Genomic DNA, 11247 nt, shown 5'->3' with positions numbered 1-11247 from the left:
CTCTCAACAACCTGACCTAACTCCAAAGTTGGCCCTGCCCCGAACAGGGACTGGAGCAGATCAGACACCCTCCAGAGATGCCTTCCATCCTGCATTATTCTGCAAATCTATGATAATATGAAAAGGGGTGGTAGCTGTGGATGGTGACAGTCTGTTACCTCAATTATATAGTCAAATCATAAAAAGGAGAAAGGTAATGACAGTGAAGAGATGTAATTTTATAAAAGAGAGAAAAACATGTGAAAGAGAAGGGAGAAGGAGAGAATAAAAACGAAATTAGGAAAAAAGTCAACATGAAGGAGCACAGAAGTAAATAAAACAAAGAGGAGCAGATTCTCACTGCTACCAGAACACCTTCAAAGGACACCGGCCGTGCAAAGAAGAGGCAGATGATAGGTACACCCACTTCAGACCATGTTACTGCATTTTAATCTGAAAAGAGGGAAAATATGTCTTAGTGTAAATGTACATTCAGTCTACTGTTTCTAAAGGACTGGTGGCTCAAAGATGAAGGTCCGTCTCGAAAATGTATCTATCTTCACTTTCATTTGACTAATAGATTTACATGTAAAAAGTAGTCTTTTAAACAGATTCCAGCAATGGAAATAGTAATTAGCACACTAGTAATAATAATTCCTGAACACTTCAGAAGTTTAATCATAGGTTGTCTAGTGGTTCATCTTACCACCAGTTCAAAATTCAGCCTCAAGAGATAATTAAAAAAATAAAGTAAGTGGTCTCTTTTTCTCCTTCTGCAAATTATCCACATGCAGATCGTATTCTCGTTCCAACATCTGAGGGTTCCCGAGCTCTTTCTGAATTGCCTACAGGCAAGTGTTTCCCTAAGCAGTCAGGCTTGAGGACTTTCGTGTCAGATTTCTGTGCTTGGTTACCTGGCCACTCCGTGTGGATTTTCCTTCCTGAAAGTGAGGTGAACAAGTTAGCTGCAGGAAGTGTCGCACAGAGATGCCATAAACCAAATGAAAAACAACCATTTGGAAAGGTAAACCAATGACTGAATGAAATGGGAAGCCACTAAACATTTTCCCTCCCTTCTCCTATCCGTAATGATAAGTATGAGTAGAAGCTTCGTCATCTGATGCTTGCACGATGCCCTCTTTGACTGGGGTTGGATGGTATCCATATTAAAACAAATACCACAGGAACTGGAAATAATTGGTACCTCTTAGAACATATGCAGATCCTGCGTGGAACACAATGTCTCAGAGCAAACACTTTGATGTTTTTCAGTTATATAACCCCCAGGGAAGGAGGACGTTATTATTTGCAGAGCACATTCTCCCTACTTTCTGTATTGAAAATGAAAATAAAAATAAAATTAAAAAAAAACCACCAAAAACCAAAAACCTTGAGATCTTCAGTAAAAGAGGACCTGGAAATCAAACAGTTCTGGGGTGGCTTCTTTTGCGTTATCTCATTCACTTCCCAGGTCAGAAAATAGAGCGGAGTAAACACGAATCCTGCTGTTGTATTGCTCCTAGAAGATTAATCAGTTACAGTCACAGAAGTCAATGAAAACTCATGCCTGATGGAGAGGTAGGGTGTTCTTGCTATTTCACATGCAGAAAGATTAGAGACACCACAAAGTGAAAGTGAAATGGGATGCCCCGGTGGATGAGAGAAGATTTTTTTTTTTTTGGAAAAACTCAGCACTAGAGATGCTTTTAATTATGAAAAACTTTACCTCCAGACCACAGTTCGATGGCTGGGAGAGAAATGGCACTAATTATTAAAAGAGAGAAAAGCACAGAGGGTTTTGGATACATTCACAGTTCATCAGACAGGGCCTGAAACGGAAGTGACTGTTCTGTAATTCTTTCTCTGCTCTCTCATAAGGAGGGAGCACGTTAATATCTTGTGACTCTGGTTAACCAGCATAAAAGTACTACAGTAGATTAAATGTATTTGCAAAAGTGAAACCGGCAGCTAATCATCTTGTTCATACACGTTGATTTTTCCCCCTGACTAATTTCTCTTGTAGTGGGAGTAATTAACTTTATTAGTAACACTGACTACTCTGGTACCTTCAGGCAAGCACTGGTGGAGCTGCTTATTAGCAATCACATAGTTTCACTTACACTGTTATCCTGAGCATTTCCTACAGGGTGAAGTGCCTGCTGAATGTAAAGGGGGACAGATTAACCTCCTACTTAAAAATAAGTGATGAAGTGTAACGTTGGGAACGGGGCTGGGGGGGGGGGGCCAGAATAGGCAGAAATCCTAAATTTTCTACTTGCTCGAGTTCATTATCACTTGCAGTTCACCTTTTGCCTTTGCAAGGGGAGGATGACCAGTTGGAGTCCACATCCCCCAGTTGTGTCTCCTCAGGTGAGCTCTCTGCAACATGTGAGCTCAGCCCAGCCTCGACCCAGGAGACTCCCCATCTGACTGGGAAATCTCCTACATGGCTTTGCCAACAGATCTCAGCCAAGATTTGCATCCAGAGGTGCAGAGGTGGCAGCGAGTTACTCAAGCAGCAGGCAAACTTTGTGACACCTGCAGAACAGACAAGCTGGCACTTTGCTGGAGGGCAGGAGCCAGCCTGGTGCAATTCTCTGGAAACATGTTTGCAGCTGCCAACTTCCCTGCCTGGAAGAGGCCACACGGCAAGGCAAGGAACACTGTACCTGTTCTACCTCGCTGTTCCCAGGAATACTTTCTCCAAAACCGACAGGCAACCTGGCATTGCTTGGGGGTTGTGAAACAGCTCTAGCGCTGAAAAGAAAGATGGTCACATACCTACTTATTAACTGGGCATTGCAGTATGGAGCGTGCGAAGAGGCACTGGCAGCCAGAGGGCTCTTCCCAGAGGTGGGGCAACTGGTAGCAAACTATACACAAATAAATCTGAATGGTCAGAAGGCAAGGTCACAGGAAGAAAAACATCCAAGGAGAGGGAGAAGAAAGGCTCCTCCTGCTCTGTCAGATTGTTTGTTGTTGCTTTTTCTGCTATGACCTCAGCTATCCATCCCCACAATGCATAAATTACACTTACAATGACTTACTGACATTAGGACATAGCCCTTTTTCCCCATACTGGAACAAGTCCCTTAAGGTTCCCTTTGTGTCTGAGAGGAAAATCACCAAAACATTTCTGTTTTACCTGTTTGAATCTATTTTATCCTTTCTGTCCCTAGGACATGGCTATTTCAGGAGACATTGCTTTAGAATGCTTTCACTCCCAGACTTGTGTACCAGCACTAGAAATCACAAACTGTGGTTTCCTAAAGAGAGTGGTGTACCACTGAAATTGGTAACCACTGAAGTCCATATTATATAGACCAGATATGCTGGTCTTTTTTATTATTGTAATTTATTTAAGGAAAGGGAAGAAATGCTGGGGAAGGCAAATTGCTGCACTTACTGGCCCAGCTCCTGGCCCCTGCTGCGTTTAAATTTTGCTGCGAACATCTGCTCCCTGGCCCTGGTGCAGTAGCAGGGGGGAAGGCGTGTGGAGTGAGCATGGCTGAAACCACCTCTACAGTCTGCAATAATCCTGGGCTGGCAGATTGACCTGGACATGGTGGATGGTTGGCAGCAGTTGGAGCAGAGCTAGGATGCCGCTCCTGGGCTCTGGCTGGGCCCATGGCCATGGCAGCTCTGGTGAATGCATCCCGGCAGTGTGTGCTTTGCCAAGCGTAAGTGAAACAAACCTAGCACTATTATGCAGGTCAAAAAAAGGAGAAAGGCAGACGTGGAATTGTTGTGTGGGTGGAGTTTATGTCACGTAAATAATTGGGAAATTATGAATTTACATTACTGAATTATTTTTCTCACTGACCTGTTATTTTACACGACAGATTCATGCATAAGCAGCCAAACACCACCACTTAACAGACAACATTCGTTTGCATAAAATTCATTTTCTCAACTGGCTCTGGCTCTTTCCATAGCACGTTTCATTCATTGACATGTTGCATGCCCAAGACATTTAAAAAAATACCCCTGGCTCCATCAAGCTTAAGAAAACAGGACTGCATTTTTAAAGCTTTTTTAATTGAAGTTTCCCAAACACATCCCTTTCTAATCTCTCCTTCTGTGCCATGTCCATAAAACTCAGCATACATTTCTCAGCAAAAGAGGTTAAACAGCTACTTGTAATAATGATCATCAAGCATATTCAGAGAAATGCTAGTGCCTTTGCATGTAAGAGATGGTACACAGAAAGCGAAGAACAGACCCACATCAATTCAGCTGTCTGCGTCCCTGTGTACAGTACCCTGTTGTCATCCGAAACCAAAATAATAATACCTGTGAGGGTATTAAGGTCTGGTTTAAATTGAGGTGCAGTATTGCGCCTACACCTCCAGCTGAAAACTTGTTTCAAAACCTCACTCTCCCCTGATGGACTTCATCCAGAATCTATCTGTTCCCAGTTTATATCCAATTGTTGGACACCTTCCTCTGCCTTTTAATCTTAAAAGCTCCTCCTTCCCCTGTATTTACTCCCAGCTATAATAATAGAGAGCAATCACATCCTCTGTCACTCTTCAGTGCAAAGGAGCTAAGGTCTGGTTCAGATACAGGTGTGACTGCAACCCATCATTCAGTGGTTAATGAAGATCCAGTCCACCTACATTCACTTATTGCATTTACAGTAGATAGGGTGAATAGGTATTTTCACCCTATAAAATTTTAATTATGGAACTAAAAGTACAAGTTATATAATCAGCTTTCAACGTCATCTGACATTCCAGTTCTGTTTACATTAATGTTCAGCTTCCAGTCATTAAAGGACGGATTTGCTCTTTGGTAAACAGAGCAAACAACTTTGCAAATTAAAATGATATCTGACCTGCCCTCAAGTATGTTTAAAGTGGGCCAGATGCAATGGGATGTTCTCACCACTGCCTCATTGAAACACATTTGGTCTTAGCGTTTAGGACTAACCATTCTCGCAATCATTAAATACATACTCCAGTCAGAGAAAAAACATTTGTTTGGGATGCAGAAACTAATCTCAGGCCCAATCAAAGTCCATAGCACAGCCGCTCCACTCTGGAGACAATTGTGAGTAGCTAAATCTCACTGTACCAGGGAGGAAATCCCACTAGCATTAGCAATAACAACATTTCAGTACAGAGGACAAACCTAAGGGCCACTCTGGCAGGTGTTCCTCTTTGACTCTGGCAGTTGCCCTTTCTGTCATGCAATAGAGGTCTGGCAAGAAGACCCCATAGTTTAGACCCACCAGATTTGCTATTTGTGCTGCTGATAGTTCCTTCCCCTCCACCCCGCTCTCCGCAAAGCCTCCCTAGACCATGCTTTTCTGGGATTTGTCTTCCTGTGAAGGTGGCAGTTGCCAGTTCAAGCCAAAAATCCCTTTCCATCATATGTTCAGACACCAAAACACTGAAAGAGAAGTGTTTTACTCCCATAAATAAGGGAAATAACCAGCTTCACAGCTTATCATCATTTTCCTAAAACATCTGTAAGGTGAGCCAATAGGTTTAAGTATCAAAAATTCTAGGAATGGGCAACTTTCAACTTTTGACCTGAGACTTCATGCCAACTCATTGCCTCTCATCCTGCCCTAGTGGGCAGAAGGGCAGGATGAAAGCGTCTTGGCATAATGCAGCATTCATTTGACTTTCCTGGCCCACCCATCAATGTTTTCTAGTTTCAGTCTCTAAGTCTCCCTTATTTCCTGGAGAAGATGCATAAAAAATATCTCCCTTCCTCTTGCTGGATATACACACACAAGCTTCTAGTGTAAGTGGGAGGGAATCAGGAAAAGAGTCAGGAATTTGTTGCATGCAATGTTGCAAACATGACCCCTTGCTATTTGATAGAGTTGTCCACTCTAAAGCTCACAAAAAAAGTGAGTTTTTGAAAATATTGCAAACATATGTTGTAGTTTTTAGTTCCCTGGCTCTCACAAATACTGCTATTTCTTTTTTTAAGTGTTGACAGAACTAGAGATTGCATAAATCTTCCCTTAAATAAAGATTTCTGCTTTCCTATGAGGCTAGTTAAGATATGTAATTTTTAAATGGCAGCATTTCTCCATTTTGTGAAAAAAAAAAAGTTAATTTCAACAAAGCAGTATCAAGTTATTCATGTAAAGCACCCCTTTCCCTTGTGATAAGACACTTAAATATCATCATCAAATATTTACTAAATCAAGGTAGGTCAGGATCATTTATTTGACATATATTACCAAAAATAAATATTCAGTCATCAATATCAAAGAGCTCACTCAGTGCATTGCGTATCCTAACATGAGGCATGTGAGTCCCAGACTTACCCCTCCTTAGTTTAGACATTTCATGGAGGCACCCAGCAGCCAAAGGGCTCTGTTTAAGTCTTGCCCAACTTTACACCTCCCCTGTATACTCCCTCTAGCAACCATGAGTTGCCTCAATGGATGGGTGAACCCAGAGGGTCATCCAGCTCACCTGAGATCAGATCTCCAAGAGTTTTCTCTTCCTGTATTAACTACAGAGCAGGTTTTAAATCTTGCCCAGGCTTCCCCAAGGTCCCCAAAACATGATACACACTACATTCATGCGCAATCCCTTAGGATCTCCCCTTGCGTCTCAGAGAGTTGTAGACATGGGGCCAGCATACTGATGCCTGCTGAGCAGGACTTTGTATTATGTTATTAAACCATTGTAAAATTGCCCAGACAAGCTTAGAAAAAAGACACCTAGAATGTATGCCCCCCCTACTCTGGTATGTCAGTTTAGGGTTTAAACTTAGGGCTGGAAGTAAGCAGCCCTGGTGCATACTATGTGAAACAAATGTATTTGCATGAATGTGGAGCCCCTGCTCCTCTTTCTTTCTGACGCTGCAGTATGCTTTGGCAAATATTTACAAGCACTAACGTCTCAGGAGAGCCTTACTCTACATAGGAAAATCTAAAAACTCCTGTGTTTTAGACATCAGGTAAAAGAGATCAGCTTAGGTGCTTCTTCTTGTCAAACTGTAGTAGTAAGGCTTGTCTACACAGAAAAACAGCCTGAAATAGTTACTCTGCAATAACTATTCCACACACAGCATTCCACCATTGCTATTTTATAATAGTACCCCTAGGGACACATGGCTGAGTTAAACCACAAAAAGGCACTCTTCAGGCAGAGTAAAACTGTCCCCCCCACAGCGAGTGTGGACTTGCTAACTCTGGCGAGCTCTTGGTTCACTCCCTAGTACACTTCCCATTTGCATCCAAAGCTGACTGAGCTTTTATTGTCTTCTGGATTTTTAATCTGAAAACCTGATATCTAATAGAACCCTAGAAATTAGAATACAACTTCCATTTTGATCATGTTTGTGCCAGTTATTCGCTGCCGTACATGAACTTAAGTGCTTTGTCCAAGTGAATTTTCATGCTTGAAAAACAGAAAGTTCTGACCTTGCCCTTTCGAGTCTAATCTGCAGCACAATAGAAATCATTATTAAGAAATATGCCTGATAATCATACATAATTTGCCTCTGCTTGGTTTTGCCCCACTCCTTGCACTCTGTTTCCCTTAGGGAAAGGCCCCTTTACTTTCTTTGCAGAATGTAGTTGACAGTAAGGGCCTTGCGGCTACACCTTTGAAAAAACCCAGGCCAATGGTCATAGTGGTGCCAAGGAGTTCTATTGCCAACAAAAGCACATGAAGGATGGTCTGGATGCCTGAAGGAAGCACCCGCTGGAACCACTTGGGGAATGACAAACCCTTAAAATCCCTCAACTGGAGCCCTAAATCAGATGTGTTCATTATTCTAAGACAAGTGAAGCCAGGTTACCCAAACTGCTCTGTTGCTAAATATATGACATGTAAATAGCCTGTTGTTTTCTTGCCAATACAATATCCTACCTCCTCCCCCACCTCTTGTTACGTAACCTTGTTAAATAAAGACTGAAGAACCCTGAACGGCACAAGTAAAAACAGGCTGTGGATTTAAAAGAGGGGTGTGTGAATCGGTTCTGACAAACAGGTCTTCCTTTGCTGGAAAGGGACTCAGGATTTTCATTAAGGAAAAAAAACCCCAGCACTTTTTGTCCTGATTGTTTCAGAACAACATTGCCGTAACAAGCACCTTCATCTGTAAGTGGAAAAATCCTAATATACAGAGTATACAATTAAACAAAACCTCCTGCAGTGTTTTTCAATACCAGATTTATTCTCTCTGGTTCTGAGAACATTGCATAACCCTTGTAATATTATAGCTTATTGCCTTGCCTCGTCATACTGTGTGAACTTGTGCTGTGACACGTCCACATTCAGATGTATCAGACACACTGGCAACACCTATGACAACAATAAACCTGAACTATGTTAATTCAAGCTTGATGGGACATGTGGCATTCCCACCTACTGGACTAGAACCCTTCCACTGCGTGTCCACCTTGGCCAGGCAGCCTCAGACTGCCCCATGTTATGGCACCGCTGGACCTAGGCGCCAGCAGAAGGGGTTAATCGTATTGGGAGCAAGCGCAGGCAAGTGGGCACTGGCCAGCGGTACCTGTTCAGCCCACCATTTTGGGAGCAGATCATGGGAAGATGAACTTGGGAAGGAGTCTCTAGTATTTGATATCCAGGTTGAAGGAAGAGTGAAAAGTTTGGGTTCCGGTTCCTAAATTACATTGTTTTTAGCACTTGTATTGCGCAGCGGAACCCAAACTACACAAAACGCCAACTGTGCCCTCAAAACCTCATTCATTTTCCCACCGCTATTAGTTGCCTGTTTCTAAAGGAGGCTTTTACATCTGCAGGACATTAGGGTATCCTGCAGCATTCGTAAGCAATGCAATGAAGTGAAGAAAAGCTGAGAACAGTTACCTTGGGACTGAGAAATGATTTCATAGTCATAATCAGCTCTGAAGTGTCAGTCTGAGTGAAGCTGCAAAATGCCCAGAAAGAGAGCCAAAAGAGGTCTGTATGCCTTTTCAGTCATCCCAGTTCTCCTGTTCTTGCCAGCTCTGCCACTTTCTCAGCAGCAACCCTTCCTGTTTTGCCACTTTTTTCTGCCCTTCACTCCAACTGCAGTCGATAGGATCTAATACATTTTAATAGGGTTCAAAGCACAGCCACATTAATTCTGTAAATGACCCTAATAGCTTTCAAATGTTTCTATCTACGCTTTTACGTCTTTAGTAATAAGAATGTGGAAGTATTTGTAGTCTGTAAAATAAAAGGGAAAATTGGCTTCAGACATAAGTTTTACTGCCAATAAAACTGTATATAACCATTTGCCTATTTTTTAACAAAGATGAATTAGTAGTAGGAATTCTAAAAATAGTTGGGAAAAAAAGCTTAGTTTGGTTCACTTGTCACCTTTGTCTCCTGTCACAACAAGGTGAAGCTGAGAAATACAACGTCTTACAGTCTTCCCGATCTCACTTTGCTGCTGCGCCTCCCTGACAAGGAAGAATCACATTCTTCCATTCTTTTCACCACTGCTCCTCAGCAAATCAGTTCCAAACCATCTAACATCATTAGAAAAGCAGGAGGGCAATGGCTTTGAACTGACTTTTCTTTCTAATTTTAGGAGGTAATAAGATTATTTGGTACGTGGATTCAAATTTTTCGTCATGACATTGCAACCTGACGGATTTTATTTCTATTCTGCCCTCAGAATAGCTAAAACCAAACACTGATGGTAATGATTCAGAAGTGCTCGCTCAATAGCTCTCTTGTTGCACGTGTTTTAAACTTGAGGATGAAAAAAAAGCCTAGCTGGAATACTTGATGTGTATGAGTCAGGGTTGGTGTTATTGTGAATGGTCAACTAAATCACTTGGAATTGTTTCTGTTGTCTGATAGGAGAACACCACAGTAATTCCAGCATGATCTTCATTGTGTACAAATGTATAAAGGTAGTAGTTCAATTTTAAGATTATCCTTACAGGTAACTTTTGGCAGACATCAATCCCTGCAGTCAATTGTCTCAGTGTAGGTATCAGACTGACTAAAAAAATCTTTTCTAAAAGATTTTAAAGATCTTAAAATGTTTAAAAGATCTTAAAAATCTAAGATTTAAAAGATTTTCTAAAATTCTAAAAATGATGTAAATCTCTGCAAAACTTACGTGGGCATTTTTACTGGAGATTAAAAGGATGTCTCAGCTGAGAAAAAGTGAGCAAATAATCAAAAGCCCCACCTCTACGAAGTGAATTGGGGTAGCTTCCAAAGGGAATATCTACAAAAGGTCCTTACACTGATTTAATAAATTCTATTAAATGGGTGCTCTACATGCCTGTGTAAATCCCAGCCTCAGAATGTAAGTGCTTCCCACTGATTCAATACAATAGAAGCTCAACATTGCTGAATTAAATCCATGCAGACACTCAAATAAATATATAGGAAATGATTTTATGATTCTTTTAATTGAGCTTTAATTTAGCAATGTGGAAATTTCATGCTTCTTTTTGAAAATAGGATAGGAGTAGTGATAGGCCCAAATGCCCACTTTTGAATCTCAGTCCAGATCTGATTTTTTCCAAGGTTGAAGTTTACTCCGGCTCCGAGACATTGATTAAGGTTCTTCTAGATGAAGAAAAAAATGTTGTTTCTCAATGCACCAATCAAAACAGGATGCAAGGCTCTCTTTTCTCATTTGTCTGGTCATGGAAAATGTTAGCACTGGTTCTGATTACCTCTAGCCAAGAAACGTGCAAGGATTTCAGCCTTTAGAAAAGCTCATATTATTAGTGACACTCTGTTTTGAGAAGCTGAGATCTCCTGGTTGGAGGAGTCCAAGACTCTTCTGAAAACAGGACATATCCACTGACTTGATTCTAATGAAATATCATTGGCATGTGATTGTCTCATTTACCAGAACAGCAAATCCACAGAAATCACTTTTCACTGAGGTTAAACCAAAATCCAAATAACAGCTCTACCTATTTTATGTAAATAATATGTAAAGACCAATATTAGCATGAAGTAAAACCACTCATGAGACGAGTGACACTTTGCTGCCTCTTCCCAAACTGAGCCTTTGCACTACAACATGGTTACTAAAGGCCTGAAGACAAGCCATGTCTGCTTCCAAAGGTTGAAGCCAGATCCTCAGCATGATCCTGTATTACACAAATCAAGGCATAATACCAGACAGCTGAAGACCAGTTCTGTATGTTAAACCATTGGAGAGTTTCAGTACATTTAGGCTAGTTGTTCTCTACACATTTCCTATTGTTCCTCTCTGAGAGCGACAATGTCCTTTTTTCCTCATCCTTCTTAGAAAAATCCCTTTTTATCTCTTGAGCAAGAGAATTCACCATTGTTCATCTAG

Source organism: Egretta garzetta, unplaced genomic scaffold (genome assembly GCF_000687185.1).
Source record: "Egretta garzetta isolate BGI_Z169 unplaced genomic scaffold, ASM68718v1 scaffold10, whole genome shotgun sequence".
Taxonomy (NCBI): Eukaryota; Metazoa; Chordata; class Aves; order Pelecaniformes; family Ardeidae; genus Egretta; species Egretta garzetta.
The sequence above is the reverse complement of the archived record's forward strand: the minus strand, read 5'-3'. Positions refer to the sequence as shown.